The 12,524-nt window shown below is 40.5% G+C and overlaps 1 protein-coding gene across 2 annotated transcripts in view; it reads right to left on the minus strand.

Moving 5' to 3' along the window:
* The window catches only part of B3GALT1 (beta-1,3-galactosyltransferase 1), a 185,724-nt gene extending 173,472 nt beyond the window's left edge, over window positions 1-12,252 (minus strand). The window contains exon 1 of one of the 2 annotated variants that reach the window (XR_011151962.1): window positions 12,119-12,252. The gene's annotated coding sequence lies outside the window, so the exon portion shown is untranslated. The remainder of the gene's footprint in view (window positions 1-12,118) is intronic. The other variant, XM_069020768.1, reaches the window with a different exon arrangement.
* Between the last annotated feature and the right edge of the window lie 272 nt (window positions 12,253-12,524).

The raw sequence follows: 12,524 nt of genomic DNA on the forward strand, positions 1-12,524 counted from the left end.
TATCCTGTTGAAGCCCCAGGCTACAGTTTTTGTGGAAAAGGAAAGTATAAATCTTTGCTACATTGCATTCAAGAGAAAGCTGTTAAATACATTGAAGCTACCTCAAGTCCTGAAAACTGGATTCACTGAAATTCAGGGAAGTCCTGGCTTTTCACTCTTATGGAAGGGGGTAAGGAACTCAAGACTGAATTTAACTGAGGTGCTAGAGATCACTTTTAGTTAGTCCAGTGGGCTTTGGATAAGGACGTTAATGTGAAACCCACTTGGCAATCAACTACTTTTACTTTTGAAAAAATATTTTATTTCTATCTGCATACTTATATATTAGCCTACCTTTTATGTATTTGTTAACATTTAATATGGTCATTTCATTCTTATGGTTCTGTTTATTGTAACTGTTCTTTGCATAAAAATTATTTAAGCAGAATAATTATACTGTTTGAAGAATAACTCCAGAGAGCTATAACTGAGGTTCTCCTCTAAAGGTGGGCAAGGTTATTACAATATTTCATTAGCACAAAACAATACATCTTCAGATAGAGAGAGTATTGGCTTGTAATATTTCTTGTTACCATGCTCCCAACCTTTGTTTGTAAAGCAATTTAATCACTTCCATGTTGGTTATACATGAAATATTAGTACTGTGCTTCATAGGGAACACCTCCTGCATTTTCATTACAATATAACAGTATTACTTACAGAGTCAGAAAATCTATTTGTCTTTAACCATGTCATTGCATCTCATTCAAAAATTTCTAGCCTAAGTTTTACTAGTTAAAGAAAGAAATAGTCTTCCAGTTTTAAGTCCTCAATTCAACCAGTCTGGATTTCATTATTTTCTAAACTCCACATGTCAACTCCATGGCTCTTTTAGTTATCGTTCATATTACCACCTATTAGAACTGCTCAAATACTATAAATCTTTGCCTTTTGAGACACAAAACAACTCAAAAATTTTAATATCCCATGAGATAACCTGGTACTTATACATCTAACACTAACATTCTTATCTAGCTACTATATAGCAAGTGAAGCTAGGATTACAACAATTTTTATTGTTTTACATATGAAAGATGTAGTCATCATCTTCAAAAGATCAACATTTTATTTTTCAACAATGAAAATATATGAAAGTCAAACGAATTATTTTATTTTCCTCCATTAAAACAGTCTATCAGATAACAAAGAAGAGATACTGTTATTAATACCATGCCCTTCTTGACAAATCAGGCAAAAATGTCATCCAGTGAATTATGAAATCCTGGTACATAAGAACAACATGTACAAAGTGAAGCAATTACAGAATTCTGAGGTAGTACACAAGACAACATAACGGATTAACAATGTAGGCATGCATAAATACATATATACAGCATATCTATATTATTTTTGAACTGAGAAATGTTGAAACTAAACTTCTGATCAGCATTTTTATCATCACTTTGGAACTGCTAGGCCAGGCTCTTGGATGTGTGAGATTCCACTTTGCAAGAGGAGTAGTCTGTCACAAAGCCACTTAACAGCCACTTGAGTCTGTAGTGTCCTCAGCACCAAGACAAATGTGGTGCCACTGGCAAAGGCTTGACCAGGGGACCAAGCTGTAGTACCCTTGAACTCCACCCACCCAAGCAAGTACAAGTGACACCAGGTACCCGTGTATGTCCCTGCCTCTGAGAATTCTACCCAACCTGGCAGATCTCATCCGGCTCTCTCGGCTGCTCTCTAGTGGCTGGGACCAACTAGTTCTGGCCATGCCATGTCCATAATGTGACTGGAACAGATCCACCACATCCAGGACTGCTCCTTTGATTATCTCTGGCCCAAGCAAATCTGCTCTGGTGTTCACAGCAGCAGGGAATCCAGGAGCCAAACCTGACACTATGTCTACACTACACTGTGTAGAATCTTCTTAACATGTTCTTCAGATAACTCAGTCTCAAAGACTGTAAAGAAACAAGTACTACTAAAAGCATTTGTACCATAACTAATACCAAAACTGATTTCTGGTATTAATCATCATATGTTTTATTCAGAGGATGTTTCAACACACAAGATAGTAGTTACTTCTTTCTACCTGACACACATGCTTTGTCTGTAAGAGAATTACAAAACACTTCTTAAAATGTAAAATCAGGTAGTATTTTTAATACAGCTGCTTGAAACCACATTGTTAAAACCATGACTAAAAATTACTTTCTATCAACTGCATGTTGTGCAAGTGGAACTTTGGCCCAATAATATAAAAAATGGTAGAGTCTGAAAGATGGAAAAAACCCCATAAATTTAAAAAGTTTGGGTAGATCTATAAAAGTTGGAAAAAACACACAGTGCCTTTATTGGTATCTTGATAGAAAGAACTGCATTAACAGTAATTCTGAATAGTTCCAAAATATCAGGGCTGAGTCTTCATTTCACTGACAACTGTACAAAGTGCACAGGAATTGCTCAAATTTAACTGACTTGTTTGCTCATGCCAGAAGTCTCACTACAGAGCAATCACCTCAAACTCATCTCTAGCAGTGAAATGAAAGCATGCAGTAACTTGGCTGAGTGACCACTCAGTAAACAGGGACATACTTTACAGAAGACAAGATTGATTAGCACTTGTATGTTGCTTACTTTTACTGGGTTATAAAGAAATTTTCCTTTCTCACCATTTTCAAATTATGAAGGAGATGATTTCCAGGTGACCTCAGCTGTGATACATTAACCAATACATGGCTTCCCCAGACTTTGTGGTTAATATAGTAATATATAATTTTAAATTATATAAAATTATATTAAATCTGGCCAAGGCTCAAACTCCTGTGCCTTAGTGCCTGCCTGTAAGTGGACCTGTGATCCCATGACAGCCAGACAGAGTGAGCTGCAGTAATGCAGCCAGCAGCAGTCAGATGCTTCAGTCAAAAGCCACTGACAAAATGCAACAGCAGGCAGAGGCTCAGGGAAGTTTTCTATCTCCAGGTGGGCTGTCTTTGTTCTGACAAGTCCTTGCAGTGCAAACAAAACCTAGCAGAAGCCTACTGTGACAGATTCCTTATTGTATGATCCACGACTTCGGCTGCATCATCCACATTCATTTGCACATTTTACTATGACTTGATGCATAGCCTGATAGCCAGTACAAGTGTAACACCTTCAGAGGAAAACCTATTACTTTTGACTCAGTTATTTTCTCTGAATTTTTATTAAGCCATTTTGCAGTGTTGTATTGTTTTACGTTCTTAAAAGAATTAATGAATTTTATTTCAGAAAACCAAAATGAAAAAAAAAGTCTGAAAGTGGACAGCTGATGCTATACATTATTTTCCTCTCCCAAAACCTGCAGGTGAGCTTTTCTGCTTTTACTACTAAATTCTCTTGCTACCTACTTTTTTCATCATTGTTCATGAGATTAAAGCACTAATTGTTTAAGATGATAAAGAGCAATTTTACAATGTGAGCTGCAGTACCAAAATCAGTTTGCAGGAGGCTTCAGCTGATATCAATACCAAATCTTAAAGAATTACTGTTTCTTCTCTGCAAATAAAAAACTAATTCACAGTAAACATCTTATTTGGGAACATCTCAACCGAGTTGAGTCTGTTTATGTTTGGAATTAGCAGCAATAACAGAAGTATTTAATTTCCCTATTATAAATGAATAAGCAGTACAGAACTTCTACAAGTTAGTTTTTAGTTTAACTAGTGTTTTGTTTAAGGCCTCTATGTTCATGCACACACCTATCAAGAAATTTATTCTCTCCTGAGAAATATTCAAAATAAGATACCCATAAAATTGTATTTCAGTATTTCCTCCTCACCTGTAACTAGGACATAATGTGTTGAATTCCACTCCTGTTGACTTCAAATTTCATGAACTAGATAGAATATATGGATGAAAAAACTTGTCCCCAGTAGCAGTATATTTTCCATGTGAAATGTTTAATATGATCCAACCTAAAGAATCAGTAGAAGACCGGATGCTTAAATTCTATTCCAAGCTTTTCTGGCCCATTTCAATGTCTGATTAATGTTTGACTTTGTCCAGTAATCTGAAATCTGCACATGAATATTTTCAGCAAGGAGGCCAGTCTCTTCAGGGTTTGCAAAACAGCTGCAACACAGGAAAATATTTGTGTAAAAGTATTTCAGAGCAGAAGAAGTAATGTGCTCTTTAACAAACTGATTGGGTAGAGGTGAATCCCAAGCAAGTATAGAGACATCAGACTCAACATGACCTAGTTGCCACCAACTTGGTGAGAAACTTTCATTTGAAGCTTAATTCTTGTGATGAAAACCTCATATATTTGAATCTTTTAGCCACCTTTTAGCACTGCTCTGTTACTTCCTTGCTTATTTTAAGCAAATACAGTATAAACTACATATAACAGAATTTGGTTTATGATTATATTTGAGCTAAGGTGCATTTTCTGTGGCCTTTTAACAAAAATCTAGCATACTCAAAAGCTTGGCAAAAAGCAATTAAATGTATTATTTTTCTACATGGAAAAATCTTACAAATGCTGAAAGCTTTATGTAAACATTAATATAATAGATTTTTATACTACAGTGCTATGACTATACTAATGGAACTCTTACTAGCTGCCTAACAGAGCTGATGAATTTGTGAGATTTAATGTATCTTCTTAAAAAGCATACATAAAAGAAATTAACTTGTTAGAATGTTTTTTGGATGCCCACCATGGTGTGGATTCATTTACATGTACCATTGTACCTACATCAGAGTATTTTTTTCTAGGGAAGAACATAGTGAAATTTGGCTGATGATTCTGAAGTATCTTATAAAAATGTTAGATGAATGATTGCACACATCTTAACACAAGAAGATATTGTCATAATTGAACAATGGGACACAAGTTCCACTTTTTACAATGATAGTCTGTTTAAGGCAGATAAGCAGCACATGTGGCACTGCTCTATCACTGCTGCCAAGTGTATTCAGTCATTATCACTACTGTGGCCTGTAAGTACTGGGGAGAAAGACCATGCAGGCTACACACTGACAATGTTCATGTCTATCCATGACTGCCATGAGCTCACTGTGCCACGCTAAACTAATTTTGAGCTGCATCAGCCAACAGAAAGCTGTTTTCACTTTGCAGCTGCTTGTACACACAGACATGCTTGCTACGAACGAGCACAAGGTGGGTTTCATGCACACCATGCAAATGGAATACACCAAAACCTTTTTCTTTGGCAAACTGCTTTGTTTTGGTTGCTACAGAGTCCAGCAAACAGCACCCATTTGATAGATCAGGAATATAACTTTAAACCACCCATGACAAACATCAAGTAGTAGAAATATATTTGTTATGTACTCGAATACATGCTAATTTGAAAAAGCTGTTCTGACGAACTGTATTATAGTGCAAAACAAAATGAAAGAAGAATCCTATTGCTGCAACCAAGTACAGTTGGTAACAGTCTTTCAGACAACCGGATTTACACAGCAGATGACCTCATAGATGGGTAGTAGAGCAGCTGGGGCCTTCCTTCAAAGGATGCAAAATATAATTCTTTAAGCTAAATATTTAAATTAACAAAGCAATAGGCTGCCTACTAAAATAGTCCTGTACTTCTGCCAAGTACTTGAACAACAATAAATCAAGAAACAGAACAGCACTTCAGACTGGAGTTTGACAAGCACATAAGGCAATTATTAACTGCTGCTGTTCAACCATCTTGCTCTCCTCTTGCATTTACCTTCATAGTTCTATGTCCTCCCTTGAAAAGCCTTCATAAGGTCCTGTGTGAAGCAGATTCAAGCTGGCAGAAAGTGGGTTTCTGTTTTGTTTTCGCTTTTTAAATCAGTGGCCAGGGTGGAGAACTGGTCTTCTGCCAAACTTAGGTGCTGAAGTACTTCTACAGAGGGTTAGGAAGAATGGTGTTACTGTGACTGGGAGAAGGGAAAACAGGATCATCACAGACACACTGCTGGAGTTACTTGTGCTGCTGTGAAACCACATTTATTACTAAGTAACACTAAGTAGTAACACAGCACACTAATAATACATTTCTGATGTTTCTTTAAACCTCACTCTCACTGCTGTTGGCAATGCAGCAGCTTTTCTAAGTGACATGCTTTGAGTATCAAATGACTAGCCTGGCTTTGAACAAGGAACATGAAGAGATCCTTTCTATGTGGCAGGCTTCCAGCCTAACCTCTAATACAACTGGGAGGGAGGAGAAGAAAAGCTTTGGTTATTATTTTCATGTTACTATGAAATGTAGTTCACAAATGAAAGGTGATTAATTAGATAGCATTGGAGTTAAGACTGCTGTGTAGTGAATCCATAGAGAGGCTAGGAAGGCATTAAAGGTATTTGAGTAAGTATCGCTTTGCACTCCAATATTTTTAAAAGTTTCTTTGGTTTTAATTAAAAATAATTTTAACAGCAATCAACATGGATCAAATACCATATACCAGCATTCTCATGTCCCCATTCAGTGCAGTTGGAATAAGTGCTAGGAATGGCATTTTTTAGAGTTCTCTTTCTGTTTTATCTGGTCTGGATTTCTGGACACAGCATTAACCTGTCAGCCTTATGAGCTTATGAGTTTGCTGAGGTGAAAAAAAAAACCAAACAAAAACCAAAAAAAAAAAATACCCAACAAAAAACCAAAGCCCGTGTTACATACAGATCATTTTTAAATCTATGAACACCCTTGTCTGATATGCCATGATACTTTTATTCCTCTCAGATATACATGCAAAAAACCTCATAAGGTATGATACTTGGCAAAATTGAGACAAAGACAAGAATTTGTCTTTGAGCACAGAACTAATGCCATCATGATGGCAAAGAGCTCCAGAAGCACTGTGCAGGACTCAAGAGTGAACAAAAAGATGACAAATGAGCTTCAGTGTAGATATATGTAAGCTAATACATCTCATGGAAAATAATCTCAGTCACATACACACCATGCTGACAAATGACTGGAGAAAAAAATCCAGCAGTCGTTATCGACAGATCCCTAGAATTAACAGTTTTATGTACAACAGCAAGAAAAACCCTAGCAGAACACTGGGTATCATGAGGAAAGGAATCGAGAAGAAGACAAAGCACATTTATACCTTGGTCCATCCACATCTCAAGTACTTCTGGTCTCTGCATCTCAAGAACAGACTCTAGTCAGAGAACAAAATATCAAAAGGATGGGGTGCCTGCCTTAGAAAAAGAGACTTGAGGGGCTTTTTAGTTAGGAAAGGAGACTGAATCAAGATGTGATCAATCAAACCATGAAGATGGTAAATAAATTAATGTAAAGCTGCTTGCTAAATCCTTTAGTAATAGAACTAAGGGACTTTTTACAAAGCCACCACAACATTAGTTTATAGAGTGCTTCTTTACAAAGGTAGTAGTAAGTTCTGGAACTTGCTGCCGCAGGAGGTTGTGAAGATAGTAGAGCATCAGTAAGTCTGAAAAAGACAAGTTCTTGGTTTGCAGGTCCACAAATGGGCTCTAAAAACACTGAGTAGATATATACCTGCCATCCCTAATATGACAAACAAGTATGCACGAAGAGTACACGGGAATAGGTTCATAAAAAGGCTAGGTTTGTGTATAGTCCCTAACAGCATCCCTTAATGTCACTGTCGGAGAGCAAACCCTGAGTATGCAGGTCCACTGGTCTGACACAGCAGAGCTTTTCTGATGTTCTTAACTTCAGTTTCCTTTTGTATCTTCTGTTAAGCTCTGAAAAACATCATGAAGGTTACACCTCTGCTTCTTATCAGCTGTGAAAGATGAAGGCAAGATTTGAATAACAGCAGTCCTTCAATATAAATTCCAACACAACATCCTTTGCTAAGCAATAAATTAGTACTCTATCTTTAAACAAAAATAAGGGTCAGACCCAGGGGGAAATATTTTCATTACTCCAGGCAGTGTGACCCCAAAAAGCCACATCTGTTGTTCCACAGCAAGATCAGCTATTTCAGTGAAACTGTAGCCACCTGCTGAGGGACAAAAGAAACAAACATCAGCCCCTCAAAGAGCTGAGCTGCAGAACTGCTCAAAGGGAAGTAAGGTTAGGCATGCAAGTCATTCACCTTTTTATTAAATTAAGTCTTAAAAGATAGTAAGAGTTAAAGCCTACTGGTACTCAGATGGCAGTCTTTAAAAACTGAGTGCAAAAACCAGTTTTTGCAGGGTGTTTTCTGCCCTGCTCTACAGAAACTGTTTATACATGAAATAGGCATATTATAATTGCAGTATTTTGAGACTACTGATAATACAGAACATCTGCAAAGGGAAAAGGTATGCTGGCAACACTCCACAGAAATGAATAAATGTAGCTCCACAGTATTCACACAGGGTTTCAGTTATATAGCATTTTCTTCGTTCACTGCACTCTTCACCATTAGCTCCCTCGCCAGTATTTGGTAACTTCTTGTTATTCAGATGAAAAAAATGCATACTTATGTATTTCACAAATGTATGTAGTGATACATTAAATTATACACTTATATATGCACTAAATTACACATCTTAATACTTAAGGGAATAATAGAGTTTAATGAATAACTATTGCAGATATCTAGATTATTCCCACTAGTTTGGGAGTTTGAATTGAGAGCTACAAAAATCAGAATGCAAGAGGGCTAAAAAGAGTGTCCACTCCCCACTACACATGCAGTACCTGGAAATTTTACATTTTAGGTTGTGATACAAGAAGAGGGGTGTCTTGTAATTGAGATTTATAATTCATTATCACACCTTGATTCATCTCTGTATTAATAGTAGCCACAAACAGGCCCAAGACTCTTGTACATCCTTTCTGTTCCTGGTTGTGCTTGGGAAAGCTGATCTCTTCCACCAATGTATCTGCAGTCTGTCAGTCAAAGAATGACCTGCCCATCTTTGCCCCTCTCTCTCTGTTGAAGAGCTGTGTTCTCAGCACTGGGAGCTGAATTACTGTTTAAGAGTATCTTTTCTAAGTTCCTTGAGAGGCATTCACAGGAGACAGAGGTGCTCAAGCAGAGCACTCTTGGTCATTATGCCCATGGCACTGTTAGGCAGTAGATGCTATCACCATTTGGAAACATCTGAGGCCTGTGAGTAAGCAACAACAGGAACACTTGGATGCTGAGGCATTTTATACTTCTGTTTATCTGGAGTTCTGCAGAGCTGCCATACATCAGCATTTAGAGTTGTTGTGTTTGATGGTGACACAGCTACGAGTCCATATTTTAACTGCAGTTCAAAAACAGCATTAGCTTTTCCAAGAAGATCAGTGTACCATTTGTATGATCTAAGACAACTAGGAGACACATCATTCATTCATCTTTTCCATGAGCTTCTGCAACTCTTCATTGGTTCAACTGAAGGTACATATGTACTCATTTCTAAACTATAGTTATTTCTAAAAAGCATACCTCTTGTTTTCCCTAACTGTATCAAAAGAAATAATTTTCCTATTAGTCATGGGAAATTACATCAATAATATTTTAGTATCCATTTTTATCTATTTAACTAAATAAGCAACAGGGTGGAGAACATGACAGAATTGACTGCTTCAGTTCCAGATTTTTTATTATATTACATGTAGTGATACTACCCTGTAAAAATCACTACTAAAAAGCATCTTAAGAAAATCAAGGACATCTCTGAGTGTTGTTTTAGTTGGGAGGCATACAGATGGACTCATTTTCTCTTATATAGAAGAAAACCATGAAAAGCAAGCTAAAAATTTCTGAATCTGCTGCATTCTCCCCTAACTTTTAACTAGGTATGAGCATTATGTAATTGTAATACTTAAGAATATTAATAAGTCTACAACTGATTAATATTTTTTAACAAGTAAATACTTAATACTCTTATATTGACTTCAGCAGAATGATTGCTGCTCCAAAAAAGTTTATTACTTACTAACAGACAAAGAAGAGGAAAAACACTGAATCAAGCACCCTTCTGAAATGATAGAATTGAAATATTTTGATGTTTTAGAAAAGGTTTCCACAGAACTGTGTATGGAAAAAGGTATTTAAGACAAAGATTGGCTATGTAGCAAATACATCGCATGCATTCTCCTGTATGCATGTCCTCTTGGGAATAGCCCCAGCGAAATGACTGTCACAAATTATATCTACTCATGTGCCAAAGGTTCTACAGTTTACCCATTCACAAACTAAATTTTTAGATTAAAATTTGGTGTCACTCACAAAGGGGGGCAGGGGGGAAGCTTAGTGTTTTCAGCCTGTAATCTACAAAAAATCCACTGCTCTCTTCCACAAAACAACGAAAAAAATTTGGGATTTTCTTTCCTAAAATAGCACACAAGGAAAACATGGGTGATGTTATGAGGCAGACAAGCAAAACTGAGTGCATCTCAGACATTGCATCATGACTGTGTGTGACATACTTGGATGAGGATTGTTCTCTAAATTAATCTAAAATACTCTGATGACACTGACTCAGGTTAACTAAACGAGGTTTCTAAAAAACTGGTTTGACAATAAGACGTTTGCTGAACCTGTACAGATCTATCCAGAATTAGTGATGTATGAGAACTGAAATTTCACTAGCAATTTATATTCTGTCAAAAATGTTATTTAGTGGGTAACTATGCAGAGAGGGAACAATATTTATCCTATATCAGCTCTAAATTTCACAACTCAAATCTTTTACACTTGTGCCTTCCCACAGCTGTAAAAATGGGCTTCAGCTCCCCAAAGCAGCGCATGTACGTGTTACAATGGTGTTTGCAGTGGTTATTCACCCTTGCATCTATCATGATTTAGAATACTTCTGAAAACACACTATGCATCACGTGATTGAATACGTCCTTATAACTAACTAATCAGAATACTCTATCAAGAAAGAGTGAACAAGATCAATACACTCCTAGAAAGTAGAGAAGAAAGCTTAAAGCTACAAAGGAACAAAACAAAACAAACCCCGAATCAAACTAAATGCTCTTTACATTTTCTGCAGACAGCGTTTAAATGTTTAAAATGCCCAACCCAAGAGATGCAAAATAACCAACAGATAACACAAACTATTTTCTCTTCAACTGTTAATTGTGGATGCTATCCTCCTCTTTATTTCCAGGACTGGAAGATCAGGTCCTTTATCACAAAGTCTGGCAACATCCTGGCAGATTCCTTGAAATGTTATATAATCAAGATACTTAATGTTTACAACGACATCTATAAAGAGCATCTAGAGGCTGTTTTTATCAAAATTAACAAGATTTGACAATACTTCAAAGCCTTCCAATATTTGTCTTCAATCACTAAAAGTACAGTAGGTTGAAGAACAATGGAAAGAAGTGTGTAGCGATAAAGGGGATTTCATCTTTGCAATTCCTCCGTCTCAATAGCCAGTGGTCATGTATCAACCCCCACCAATACGCTTACTTTAAAATAACTTTTCTTTGAGCTAACGGTGTTAACAACTTTAAGATCCAGTCTGCGGCCGCATCACCACCACTGCCGCCTTCGTTGTCTGACTCGCCCCGCTGGGCGTCCGGGAACACCTTCGAGTAAAATCCTCCCTTGAAGGGAAGTTCAACGCGCCGCCCCAAGACAAGCGCGGCCGCGCCGATCGCCCCCAGCGCCGGCCCGGGGCACGTCCGCGCTGCCGGCTGCCGCTCCCGAGCGGGCACAGCCGGGCCCGGGGCAGCGCCGGCGCCGGGACCCGCGGCACCCGCCTTTCCAGCCACCACCTCCGGCGGCCCCGCACGGCAGCACCGGGGCCACCGTTCGGCGGCATCGTTCGGCGGCCCTCCCTCGGCGACAGAGCGGAGGGGCAGCGCCGCAGCCCCTGCTGGAGGGCTGATGTCGCCCCCCGCCTCGGCAGCCGCAGGCACCGCCGGCCGCCGCCAGCCGGGCGGGGCAGACGAAGTTCCCACCGCACCGCCGGTCCCGCCCGGGGACCGCTGCGCCGAAGGGCACGGCAAGGGGCGGTGGGGGACCGCGTCCCCCGCGACCCCTGCCCGCCGCGGCCCAGCGCCACCAGCCGCCCCCGGCATCCCGCCCGCCCGCCACTCCGCCCGAGCGCCGCTCCGCCCGTGCCGGCACCGCTGCCCGGCGCTGCCGCTGGCCCCTTCAGCACCGAGCGCAAGGGATGCGCACGACGATAGGCACCCGCCTTCCCCCGGCCGGACCTTACCGGCCGCACTCGCCGCCCTCGCCCGCCCGGGCTGCCGCCGCTCCGCGCCGCGCTCCCGCAGCCGGGGCGCATCCCTGCTCCGCCCGCAGCCGCACCAGCCGGCAGAGCGCGCGCCGCGCGGGAGCGCAGCGCGGGCACCGGCGGAGCTCGCCCTCGCCGACTGACGCCGCCGGCAGCCAATGGTCGCCCGCGCGGCGCCGGGGGGCGGGACGGGGTGACGAGGACGGGCCAATGGGAGCCACCCCGCGCGGCAGCGCTGCTTCCGGGCGGCGGGAGCCGCGGCGGGGCCGTGCCGTCCGTGTGCCCGCGGTCGGTGGCCCCGCAGGGGCGGCGTGCTCGGTGGTCCCGCGGTCAGTGGCCCCACCGGGGCAGCGCCGCGGGCTCTCCGCGACGTGCTCCAGCCCCG

This window comes from Aphelocoma coerulescens, chromosome 7 (genome assembly GCF_041296385.1).
Source record: "Aphelocoma coerulescens isolate FSJ_1873_10779 chromosome 7, UR_Acoe_1.0, whole genome shotgun sequence".
Taxonomy (NCBI): Eukaryota; Metazoa; Chordata; class Aves; order Passeriformes; family Corvidae; genus Aphelocoma; species Aphelocoma coerulescens.